This window comes from Procambarus clarkii, chromosome 3 (assembly GCF_040958095.1).
Source record: "Procambarus clarkii isolate CNS0578487 chromosome 3, FALCON_Pclarkii_2.0, whole genome shotgun sequence".
NCBI classification, from domain to species: Eukaryota; Metazoa; Arthropoda; class Malacostraca; order Decapoda; family Cambaridae; genus Procambarus; species Procambarus clarkii.
The window spans coordinates 55,118,319-55,132,853 of NC_091152.1; positions in this window are offsets into that span (position 1 = coordinate 55,118,319).

The window sequence follows — 14,535 nt, forward strand, 5'->3', positions numbered from 1 at the left end:
GCCTGAATGGTCCCCAGGACAATATGCAACTAAAAACTCACACCCCAGAAGTGACTCGAACCCATACTCCCAGGAGCAACGCAACTGGTATGTACACGGCGCCTTAATCCACTTGACAATCACGACCGGACATAATGAGGTGATAGCCGAGGCTATTTGAACCACCCCACCGCCGGCACTCGGATAGTAATCTTGGGCATAGCATTTTACCAAATCACCTCATTCTTTGGGGCACACGTGAGGAACACAAATGCGAACAAGCCTGAATGGTCCCCAGGACAATATGCAACTGAAAACTCACACCCCAGAAGTGACTCGAACCCATACTCCCAGGAGCAACGCAACTGGTATGTACAAGACGCCTTAATCCACTTGACCATCACGACCGGACATAATGAGGTGATAGCCGAGGTTATTTGAACCACCCCACCGCCGGCACTCGGATAGTAATCTTGGGCATAGCATTTTACCAAATCACCTCATTCTTTGGGGCACACGTGAGGAACACAAATGCGAACAAGCCTGAATCGTCCCCAGGACAATATGCAACTCAAAACTCACACCCCAGAAGTGACTCGAACCCATACTCCAAGGAGCAACGCAACTGGTATGTACAAGATGCCTTAATCCACTTGACCATCACGACCGGACATAATGAGGTGATAGCCGAGGTTATTTGAACCACCCCACCGCCGGCACTCGGATAGTAATCTTGGGCATAGCATTTTACCAAATCACCTCATTCTTTGGGGCACACGTCAGGAACACAAATGCGAACAAGCCTGAATGGTCCCCAGGACAATATGCAACTGAAAACTCACACCCCAGAAGTGACTCGAACCCATACTCCCAGGAGCAACGCAACTGGTATGTACAAGACGCCTTAATCCACTTGACCATCACGACCGGACATAATGAGGTGATAGCCGAGGCTATTTGAACCACCCCACCGCCGGCACTCGGATAGTAATCTTGGGCATAGCATTTTACCAAATCACCTCATTCTTTGGGGCACACGTGAGGAACACAAATGCGAACAAGCCTGAATGGTCCCCAGGACAATATGCAACTGAAAACTCACACCCCAGAAGTGACTCGAACCCATACTCCCAGGAGCAACGCAACTGGTATGTACAAGACGCCTTAATCCACTTGACCATCAGGAACACAAGTGTGGGGCACACTTGTGTTCCTCACGTGTGCCCCAAAGAATGAGGTGATTTGGTAAAATGCTATGCCCAAGATTACTATCCGAGTGCCGGCTGTGGGGTGGTTCAAATAGCCTCGGCTATCACCTCATTATGTCCGGTCGTGATGGTCAAGTGGATTAAGGCGTCTTGTACATACCAGTTGCGTTGCTCCTGGGAGTATGGGTTCGAGTCACTTCTGGGGTGTGAGTTTTCAGTTGCATATTGTCCTGGGGACCATTCAGGCTTGTTCGCATTTGTGTTCCTCACGTGTGCCCCAAAGAATGAGGTGATTTGGTAAAATTCTATGCCCAAGATTACTATCCGAGTGCCGGCGGTGGGGTGGTTCAAATAGCCTCGGCTATCACCTCATTATGTCCGGTCGTGATGGTCAAGTGGATTAAGGCGTCTTGTACATACCAGTTGCGTTGCTCCTGGGAGTATGGGTTCGAGTCTCTTCTGGGGTGTGAGTTTTCAGTTGCATATTGTCCTGGGGACCATTCAGGCTTGTTTGCATATATATATATATATATATATATATATATATATATATATATATATATATATATATATATATATATATATATATATATATATATATATATATGTGTGTATATCACGAAAAAAAACACGTGATTAAGAATGTGACAATGTCAGACCACGGAGGAAAAATGAAACAGGAAATTTCCTTAAGTACTTTCGTATATTAAATACATCTTCAGAAGGTCATTTTACAGATCGAGTGATGGGTATAAATAGGCAGGAAGGAGTGGTGAAGTAAGGTGAGGTACAATACTTGGACAACGCAGACGGCCCATTGGCCCATCAGATGAACCCAATTGGCACATCCGATGCAGCACAATGGCCCATCTGATACAGCAGACATACAAGCATAATATATAGGTAATTATAACATAAAGAAGTAAATATATACAATAAATTAGTGAGACATATAAATTTGTCTCACTAATTTATTGTATATATTTACTTCTTTATGTTATAATTACCTATATATTATGCTTGTATGTCTGCTGTATCAGATGGGCCATTGTGCTGCATCGGATGTGCCAATTGGGTGCATCTGATGGGCCAATGGGCCGTCTGCGTTGTCCAAGTATTGTACCTCACCTAACTTCACCACTCCTTCCTGCCTATTTATACCCATCACTCGATCTGTAAAATGACCTTCTGAAGATGTATTTAATATACGAAAGTACTTAAGGAAATTTCCTGTTTCATTTTTCCTCCGTGGTCTGACATTGTCATATATATATATATATATATATATATATATATATATATATATATATATATATATATATATATATATATATATATATATATATATATATATATATATATATAACAAACTGAAAACTCACACCCCCCAGAAGTGACTCGAACCCATACTCCCAGAAGCAACGCATCTGGTATGTACAAGACGCCTTAATCCACTTGACCATCACGACCGGACAAAATGAGGTGATAGCCGAGGCTATTTGAACCACCCCACCGCCGGCACTCGGATAGTTATCTTGGGCATAGCATTTTACCAAATCACCTCATTCTTTGGGGCAACACGTGAGGAACACAAATGCGAACAAGCCTGAAATGGTCCCCAGGACATATGCAACTGAAAACTCACACCCCAGAAGTGACCATTCAGGCTTGTTCGCATTTGTGTTCCTCACGTGTTGCCCCAAAGAATGAGGTGATTTGGTAAAATGCTATGCCCAAGATAACTATCCGAGTGCCGGCGGTGGGGTGGTTCAAATAGCCTCGGCTATCACCTCATTTTGTCCGGTCGTGATGGTCAAGTGGATTAAGGCGTCTTGTACATACCAGATGCGTTGCTTCTGGGAGTATGGGTTCGAGTCACTTCTGGGGTGTGAGTTTTCAGTTGCATATGTCCTGGGGACCATTCAGGCTTGTTCGCATTTGTGTTCCTCACGTGTTGCCCCAAAGAATGAGGTGATTTGGTAAAATGCTATGCCCAAGATAACTATCCGAGTGCCGGCGGTGGGGTGGTTCAAATAGCCTCGGCTATCACCTCATTTTGTCCGGTCGTGATGGTCAAGTGGATTAAGGCGTCTTGTACATACCAGATGCGTTGCTTCTGGGAGTATGGGTTCGAGTCACTTCTGGGGTGTGAGTTTTCAGTTGCATATGTCCTGGGGACCATTCAGGCTTTGTTCGCATATATATATATATATATATATATATATATATATATATATATATATATATATATATGTATATATATATATATATATATATATATATATATATATATATATATATATATATATATATATATATATATATAGATATATGCACACATCAAGAAGTCAACACCAGCAATCAACAGCCAATTTATGCACAACTATATTCTACCCACTTCAAGACTCCGCACCAATATAGAAGCATCAAGAAACACAGGCCAATAAGCCCTTTGCAGTTACTTCCATTCTTCCCTTTAACTTACCCAATATTATACCCATTGTTTCGTGTTCTGTCTTGTGTTAAAACTTTGTTTTCACCTCATCCAAAACTGTTGTAACATATCACCTCACCCAGATGCAGGTATATAAAATGAAAAGCCGGCTTAATTATAGCATAGTAAGAAATCTGTTTAGTGTTTGCAGGATATAGTTGTGTGTGTGTAAACTAAAGTCTTTGAAAATGTAATAAGTTATTACGAAACGCGTTCAAGTGTCGCGTCAGACAAGAAATAAAAATGAATTTTGGAGAACTGATTTTTCAATTACCATCGACAGTGAAAAGAAACATAAGAAATATTGAGAAAATTCGTGTCAGAATTATTAATCTTACTTTTTCGGTCATATATAATAATATATAATATTATATATATATATATATATATATATATATATATATATATATATATATATATATATATATATATATATATATATTAGTATATTTTGGTAGCAGTCTTTCCTGTAGACATATTATTAAATATGACCGAAAAAGTAAGATTAATAATTCTAACACGAATTTTCTCAATCTTTCGTACATTATGCTTCACTGTTGGAGGTAAATCAAAAATCACTTCTCCAAAATTCATTTTTATTTCTAGTCTGACGCGACACGGGCGCGTTTCGTAAAACTTATTACATTTTCAAAGACTTCACAAATGCACAACTGATTAGAACTTGCGTTTCCCTGATTTTATATCTACATTTGAGTGAGGTGGGAAGGGTGATGTGGCATTACATTTGAGTGAGGTGGGAAGGATGATGTGGCATTAACACAAGACAGAACACTAGAGGATATTAATAGGGTATTAAAAGTATCAACACAAGACAGAACAGAAACAATGGGTATTGAATAGAAGTGTTTGTAGAAAGCCTATTGGTCCATATTTCTTGATGCTTCTATATTGGAGCGGAGTCTTGAGGTGGGTAGAATATAGTTGTGCAATAATTGGCTGTTGATTGCTGGTGTTGACTTCTTGATGTGTAGTGCCTCGCAAACGTCAAGCCGCCTGCTATCGCTGTATCTATCGATGATTTCTGTGTTGTTTACTAGGATTTCTCTCTCGATGGTTTGGTTATGGGAAGAGATTATATGTTCCTTAATGGAGCCCTGTTGTTTATGCATCGTTAAACGCCTAGAAAGAGATGTTGTTGTCTTGCCTATATACTGGTTTTTTTGGAGCTTACAGTCCCCAAGTGGGCATTTGAAGGCATAGACGACGTTAGTCTCTTTTAAAGCGTTCTGTTTCGTGTCTGGAGAGTTTCTCATGAGTAGGCTGGCCGTTTTTCTGGTTTTATAGTAAATCGTCAGTTGTATCCTCTGATTTTTGTCTGTAGGGATAACGTTTCTATTAACAATATCTTTCAGGACCCTTTCCTCTGTTTTATGAGCTGTGGAAAAGAAGTTCCTGTAAAATAGTCTAATAGGGGGTATAGGTGTTGTGTTAGTTGTCTCTTCGGAGGTTGCATGGCTTTTCACTTTCCTTCTTATGATGTCTTCGATGAAACCATTGGAGAAGCCGTTATTGACTAGAACCTGCCTTACCCTACAGAGTTCTTCGTCGACTTGCTTCCATTCTGAGCTGTGGCTGAGAGCACGGTCGACGTATGCGTTAACAACACTCCTCTTGTACCTGTCAGGGCAGTCGCTGTGCTCCTCTTGTACCTGTCAGGGCAGTCGCAGGTACGTCCAACGTACCTGTGGACGAGACAATCGGAATGATAGCCGACAGAGTGTATCGTGATCCAGCCTGTACTCCTCTTGACATGCCAGAAAGTATTCTGAGGAAACTACTCCAAGCTTGTACTAAAGAGGCACCCTTCTTGAGCCCGGATGGGCACATGTATAAGCAAGTAGATGGGGTCGCCATGGGTTCTCCCCTAGGTGTCCTGTTTGCAAACTTCTACATGGGTACCATCGAGCAAAAAGTCTTAGTCGACATGAACTTGAAACCGGCCATATACTGCAGGTATGTTGACGACATTTTTACACAGGTACCTGATGTCAGACATCTGCAGGAGCTGAAGGAGGCATTTGAGCAGAGTTCCGTGCTGCGTTTCACTTACGAGACGGAAAAGGATGGGAAGCTGCCTTTTCTAGATGTAACAGTCATGGAAAAGGGCGGAGGTTTCCACACTGCAGTCTACACAAAGGAAACAAACATAGGAATGTGCCTAAATGCCAACAGCGACTGCCCTGACAGGTACAAGAGGAGTGTTGTTAACGCATACGTCGACCGTGCTCTCAGCCACAGCTCAGAATGGAAGCAAGTCGACGAAGAACTCTGTAGGGTAAGGCAGGTTCTAGTCAATAACGGCTTCTCCAATGGTTTCATCGAAGACATCATAAGAAGGAAAGTGAAAAGCCAAGCAACCTCCGAAGAGACAACTAACACAACACCTATACCCCCTATTAGACTATTTTACAGGAACTTCTTTTCCACAGCTCATAAAACAGAGGAAAGGGTCCTGAAAGATATTGTTAATAGAAACGTTATCCCTACAGACAAAAATCAGAGGATACAACTGACGATTTACTATAAAACCAGAAAAACGGCCAGCCTACTCATGAGAAACTCTCCAGACACGAAACAGAACGCTTTAAAAGAGACTAACGTCGTCTATGCCTTCAAATGCCCACTTGGGGACTGTAAGCTCCAAAAAAACCAGTATATAGGCAAGACAACAACATCTCTTTCTAGGCGTTTAACGATGCATAAACAACAGGGCTCCATTAAGGAACATATAATCTCTTCCCATAACCAAACCATCGCCAGAGAAATCCTAGTAAACAACACAGAAATCATCGATAGATACAGCGATAGCAGGCGGCTTGACGTTTGCGAGGCACTACACATCAAGAAGTCAACACCAGCAATCAACAGCCAATTATTGCACAACTATATTCTACCCACCTCAAGACTCCGCTCCAATATAGAAGCATCAAGAAATATGGACCAATAGGCTTTCTACAAACACTTCTATTCAATACCCATTGTTTCTGTTCTGTCTTGTGTTGATACTTTTAATACCCTATTAATATCCTCTAGTGTTCTGTTTTGTGTTAATGCCACATCATCCTTCCCACCTCACTCAAATGTAATGCCACATCACACTTCCCACCTCACTCAAATGTAGATATAAAATCAGGGAAACGCAAGTTCTAATCAGTTGTGTATTTGTGAAGTCTTTGAAAATGTAATAAGTTTTACGAAACGCGCCCGTGTCGCGTCAGACTAGAAATAAAAATGAATTTTGGAGAAGTGATTTTTGATTTACCTCCAACAGTGAAGCATAATGTACGAAAGATTGAGAAAATTCGTGTTAGAATTATTAATCTTACTTTTTCGGTCATATTTAATAATATATATATATATATATATATATATATATATATATATATATATATATATATATATATATATATATATATATATATATATATATATATATATATATATATATATATATATATATATATATATATATATATATATATATATATATATATATATATATATATATATATATATATATATATATATATATATATATATATATATATATATATATATATATATATATATATATATATATATATATATATATATATATATATATATATATATATATATATATATATATATATATATATATATATATTGGTGTATACTGGCAGCAGGTTTTCTTTCAAACATGTTTCATTGAATATGACCGCATATTTTGTATTTATTATTTTCTGGTTTAGGGCTTCTATCCCTCTAACTATTTTCTTAGCATCAGGGCTTAGTTGAAATAGGAGTTCTCCAAAACTCATTTTCGTACTTTTAAGGTGAAGAAAAGAAGTGATTTACTATAGAATGTATTACACTTATTTATACAATTTGTACAACGTTTCGAACCTCCATGGTTCATTCTCAAGTGAAGAGATCTTACAATGCTGGTTGATTTTATACCCGCACTGGGTCAGGTGATAAAGACAATAAAGGTGAAAACATGGGGGGATACATAAGGGATAAATGTGAGGTGAAACAAAAGAATAGAGGTAACTGCAGAAGGCCCATTGGACCATACGAGGCAGCTCCTATCTACATACAAAGATTAATCCAGTGTAATTGGCCTGTTATGTTGGACATTGTCTTCTGTGTTGGCATCGTTATGTTCTGGTCTTGTCCTTACTCTCATGGTGGGTAGAGTAAATAGTTCCGTGATGTGGGTGTTCATGGTAGGTTGTTCTATTCTTATGTGAATTGCTTCAAGAATTTGTAATCTTCTTGCGTCTTGGGTTTTGTCTATTATACAGGTATTCTTGTTTAACATTTCTCTTGTTAGAGTGATGTCATGGGCTTGTCTCATGTGATTCCTAGGGGCACCGGATTGAAGATGGCATGTCAAACGCCTCGTCAGCTTGGTCGACGTCATACCTATGTACTTAGATTGAAGGTTGCATCCTTCGTGGGGGCAAGTGTACATGTATACAACGCTTGACTGCTGTAGAGGGTTCTCCGTCGGCTTCGGGCTGTTTTTGATAAGGAGTTCGGAAGTCTTCTTAGTTTTGTAGAATATTATCAGGTTTATGTTTTGGTTAGGAGTAGTGCTTATATATATATATATATATATATATATATATATATATATATATATATATATATATATGTCGTACCTAGTAGCCAGAACGCACTTCTCAGCCTACTATACAAGGCCCGATTTGCCTAATAAGCCAAGTTTTCATGAATTAATATATTTTCGCTAATTTTTTTCTTATGAAATGATAAAGCTACCCATTTCATTATGTATGAGGTAAATTTTTTTTAATTGGGGTTAAAATTAACTTAGATATATAACCGAACCTAGCCAACCCTACCTAACCTAACCTAACCTATCTTTATGGGTTAGGTTAGGTTAGGTACCCGAAAAAGTTAGGTTAGGTTAGGTTAGGTAGGTTAGATAGTCGAAAAACAATTAATTCATGAAAACTTGGCTTATTAGGCAAATCGGGCCTTGCATAGTAGGCTGACAAGTGCGTTCTGGCTACTACGTACGACATATATATATATATATATATATATATATATATATATATATATATATATATATATATATATATATATATATATATATATATATATATATATATATATATATATATATATATATATATATATATATATATATATATATATATATATATATATATATATATATATATATATATATATATATATATATTATTAAATATGACCGAAAAAGTAAGATTAATAATTCTAACACGAATTTTCTCAATCTTTCGTACATTACGCTTCACTGTTGGAGGTAAATCAAAAATCACTTCTCCAAAATTCATTTTTATTTCTAGTCTGACGCGACACGGGCGCGTTTCGTAAAACTTATTACATTTTCAAAGACTTCACAAATACACAACTGATTAGAACTTGCGTTTCTCTGATTTTATATCTACATTTGAGTGAGGTGGGAAGGGTGATGTGGCATTAACACAAGACAGAACACTGGGGGATATTAATAGGGTATTAAAAGTATCTACACAAGACAGAACAGAAACAATGGGTATTGAATAGAAGTGTTTGTAGAAAGCCTATTGGTCCATATTTCTTGATGCTTCTATATTGGAGCGGAGTCTTGAGGTGGGTAGAATATAGTTGTGCAATAATTGGCTGTTGATTGCTGGTGTTGACTTCTTGATGTGTAGTGCCTCGCACACGTCAAGCCGCCTGCTATCGCTGTATCTATCGATGATTTCTGTGTTGTTTACTAGGATTTCTAGAAATCCTAGTAAATTTCTATAAATAGAAATTTATAAGTAAATTTCTATGAATATATATATATATATATATATATATATATATATATATATATATATATATATATATATATATATATATATATATATATATGTATATATATATATATATATATATATATATATATATATACATATATATATATATATATATATATATATATATATATATATATATATATATATATATATATATATATATATATATATATATATATATATATATATATATATATATATATATATATATATATATATATATATATATATATATTAGTATATTTTGGTAGCAGTCTTTCCTGTAGACATATATTATTTTTAAATATGACCGAAAAAGTAAGATTAATAATTCTAACACGAATTTTCTCAATCTTTCGTACATTTCTTTTCACTGTTGGTGGTAATTCAAAAATCAATTCTCTAAAATTCATTTTTATTTCTAGTCTGACGAGACACTTGAGCGCGTTTCGTAAAACTTATTACATTTTCAAAGACTTTGGTTACACATGCACAACTGAATAGAACTTACACATCTCCGATTTGTTTATATCTACATTTGAGTGAGGTGGATGGGGTGAGGTGGTATTTAATAGGGAATTAAATTCATCAACACAAGACAGAACACGAAACAATGGATATTGAATAGAAGTGTTTGTAGAAAGCCTATTGGTCCATATTTCTTGATGCTTCTATATTGGAGCGGAGTCTTGAGGTGGGTAGAATATAGTTGTGCAATAATTGGCTGTTGATTGCTGGTGTTGACTTCTTGATGTGTAGTGCCTCGCACACGTCAAGCCGCCTTCTATCGCTGTATCTATCGATGATTTCTGTGTTGTTTACTAGGATTTCCAGAAATCCTAGTAAACAACACAGAAATCATCGATAGATACAGCGATAGCAGGCGGCTTGACGTGTGCGAGGCACTACACATCAAGAAGTCAACACCAGCAATCAACAGCCAATTATTGCACAACTATATTCTACCCACCTCAAGACTCCGCTCCAATATAGAAGCATCAAGAAATATGGACCAACAGGCTTTCTACAAACACTTCTATTCAATAGCCATTGTTTCGTGTTCTGTCTTGTGTTGATGAAATTAATTCCCTATTAATGCCACCTCTTGTTCTGTCTTGTGTTGATGAAATTAATACCCTATTAATGCCACCTCACCCCATCCACCTCACTAAAATGTAGATATAAAATCGGAGATGCGTAAGTTCTATTCAGTTGTGTATTTGTAAACTAAAGTCTTTGAAAATGTAATAAGTTTTACGAAACGCGCTCGTGTCGCGTCAGACTAGAAATAAAAATGAATTTTGGAAAATTGATTTTTGATTTACCTCCAACAGTGAAAAGAAATGTACGAAAGATTGAGAAAATTCGAGTTAGAATTATTAATCTTACTTTTTCGGTCATATTTAATAATATATATATATATATATATATATATATATATATATATATATATATATATATATATATATATATATATATATATATATATATATATATATATATATATATATATATATATATATATATATATTATTAAATATGACCGAAAAAGTAAGATTAATAATTCTAACACGAATTTTCTCAATCTTTCGTACATTTCTTTTCACTGTTGGAGGTAAATCAAAAATCAATTTTCCAAAATTCATTTTTATTTCTAGTCTGACGCGACACGAGCGCGTTTCGTAAAACTTATTACATTTTCAAAGACTTTAGTTTACAAATACACAACTGAATAGAACTTACGCATCTCCGATTTTATATCTACATTTTAGTGAGGTGGATGGGGTGAGGTGGCATTAATAGGGTATTAATTTCATCAACACAAGACAGAACAAGAGGTGGCATTAATAGGGTATTAATTTCATCAACACAAGACAGAACACGAAACAATGGCTATTGAATAGAAGTGTTTGTAGAAAGCCTGTTGGTCCATATTTCTTGATGCTTCTATATTGGAGCGGAGTCTTGAGGTGGGTTGAATATAGTTGTTCATTAATTGGCTGTTGATTGCTGGTGTTGACTTCTTGATGTGTAGTGCCTCGCAAACGTCAAGCCGCCTGCTATCGCTGTATCTATCCATGATTTCTGTGTTGTTTACTAGGATTTCTCTGGCGATGGTTTGGTTGTGGGAAGAGATTATATGTTCCTTAATGGAGCCCTGTTGCTTATGCATCGTTAAACGCCTAGAAAGAGATGTTGTTGTCTTGCCTATATACTGGGTTTTTTGGAGCTTACAGTCCCCAAGAGGGCATTTGAAGGCATAGACGACGTTAGTCTCTTTTAAAGCGTTCTGTTTTGTGTCTGGAGAGTTTCTCATGAGTAGGCTGGCCGTTTTTCTGGTTTTATAGTAAATCGTCAGTTGTATCCTCTGATTTTTGTCTGTAGGGATAACGTTTCTAATAACAATGTCTTTCAGGACCTTTTCCTCCGTTTTATGAGCTGTGGAAAAGAAGTTCCTGTAAAATAGTCTAATAAGGGGTATAGGTGTTGTGTTAGTTGTCTCTTCAGAGGTTGCATGGCGTTTCACTTTCCTTCTTATGATGTCTTCGACGAAACCATTGGAGAAGCCGTTGTTGACTAGGACCTGCCTTACCCTACAGAGTTCTTCGTCGACTTGCTTCCATTCTGAGCTGTGGCTGAGAGCACGGTCGACACATGCGTTAATAACACTCCTCTTGTACCTGTCTGGGCAGTCGCTGTTGGCATTTAGGCACATTCCTATGTTCGTTTCCTTAGTGTAGACTGCAGTGTGGAATCCTCCGCTCTTTTCCATGACTGTTACATCTAGAAAGGGCAGCTTCCCATCCTTTTCCATCTCGTAAGTGAAACGCAGCACGGAACTCTGCTCAAATGCCTCCTTCAGCTCCTGCAGATGTCTGACATCAGGTACCTGTGTAAAAATGTCGTCAACATACCTGCAGTATATGGCCGGTTTCAAGTTCATGTTGACTAAGACTTTTTGCTCGATGGTACCCATGTAGAAGTTTGCAAACAGAACACCTAGGGGAGAACCCATGGCGACCCCATCTACTTGCTTATACATGTGCCCATCCGGCTCAAGAAGGGTGCCTCTTTAGTACAAGCTTGGAGTAGTTTTTAGAATATTTTCTGGTATGTCAAGAGGAGTACAGGCTGGATCACGATACACTCTGTCGGCTATCATCCCGATTGTCTCGTCCACAGGTACGTTGGTAAAGAGCGATTCTACGTCCAATGAGGCGTGTTTAGGAGAGTTGTGCCTTAAGCATAGACACAGTGTTCTCCCATATTAACAGGGACTAGATGAAAAAACGTAAAAATGACCCCTCACTTGCTCTAGTGCTCTTGGGAGGTGGTGGTCTTTGGAGTGTTAAATACTCCGAAATTACCATCTCTTTTAAGGGTCTGAGCAAGTGGTGAACTGGGTTAAGGCATACCTGTTATGCCAGTTGCTGGAAGGCTTCTGTGCTGGCTAGGGTACGAGTCTCCTGGTGGGAAAGTGTTTCTAAAGTTGTATACTTCACTCTCGTGTTTAGGAGAGTTGTGCCTTAAGCATAGACACAGTGTTCTCCCATATTAACAGGGACTTGATGAAAAAACGTAAAAATGACCCCTCACTTGCTCTAGTGCTCTTGGGAGGTGGTGGTCTTTGGAGTGTTAAATACTCCGAAATTACCATCTCTTTTAAGGGTCTGAGCAGGTGGTGGAGTGGGTTAAGGCGTACCTGTTATGGCAGTTGCTGGAAGGCTTCTGTGCTGGCTAGGTTTCGAGTCTCCTGGTGGGAAAGTGTTTCTAAAGTTATATATATATATATATATATATATATATATATATAATATGTCGTACTTTGTAGCCAGAACACACTTCTCAGCCTACTATGCAAGGCTCGATTTGCCTAATAAGCCAAATTTTTATGAATGATTTATTTTTCGACTACCTAACCTACTTACCCTAACCTAACCTAACTTTTTTGGCTACCTAACCTAACCTAACCTATAAAGATAGGTTAGGTTAGATTAGGTAGGGTTGGTTAGGTTCGGTCTTATATCTACGTTAATTTGAACTAAAATAAAAAAAAATTGACCTCATACATAATGAAATGGGTAGCTTTATCATTTCATAAGAACAAAAATTGAGAAAATATATTAATTCAGGAAAGCTTGGCTTATTAGGCAAATCAGGCCTTGCATAGTAGGCTGATAAGTGCGTTCTGGCTACTAGGTACGACATATTTGACCTCCAAACACAAAAGGTTACCACTAAAGACACCTTGTAAGCAGAACTTATTGCAAAAGGAGGAAAGACTCGAGGTAACTACAGAAGCACCATACTGTCCCCCGAGCTCAAAGCGGCAGCTAAGAGCTTTCGTGAGAACAAGGAAATAGTAGTCAGGAGAGGTGACAAGCCGCCAATATATATGTTATTCTTAATAAAGACGAATATTTGGCCAAAATGAACCTCATACTCTCCGAGCAAACTAAATTCCAAAGGGTAACGAAGGACACTTCAGCCGAATTGAAAACCAAGGTAAACAGATTGATTGAAACTGTGAACGCTAAAAAATCCGGACTCCACCTGCCAAAAGTTATCGGGGAATACAAACCTGGGTATGCCTATGGAAATGTCAAGACACACAAGCCTGGAAACCCACTTCGGCCAATCATCAGTCACATAACCACACCCACATACAGACTGGCTTTGATATTTGTTTAAAAAAAAAATCCTATTATAGGATATTTTATTATAATATCCTATAATAGAATATTATACGATTTTTATCATATAATATCCCACAAAAATATCGTATTTGTTTAAAAAATATCCTTCAAAATATTTTCGAAACAAATATCCTACCCAGGATTTTGCCCTCGAATTTGGTTTGGTACAGGTACGTTGATGATATTTTATGCCTGTTGCCGGTTAGCCATGACTAAACTGATTTTCTCTTTCAACTTAATTCACTGGTTCCGTCAATTAAGTTCACAACTGAAAATGAAATAGATGGTGTTCTGCCTTTTTTAGACATCATGATTCG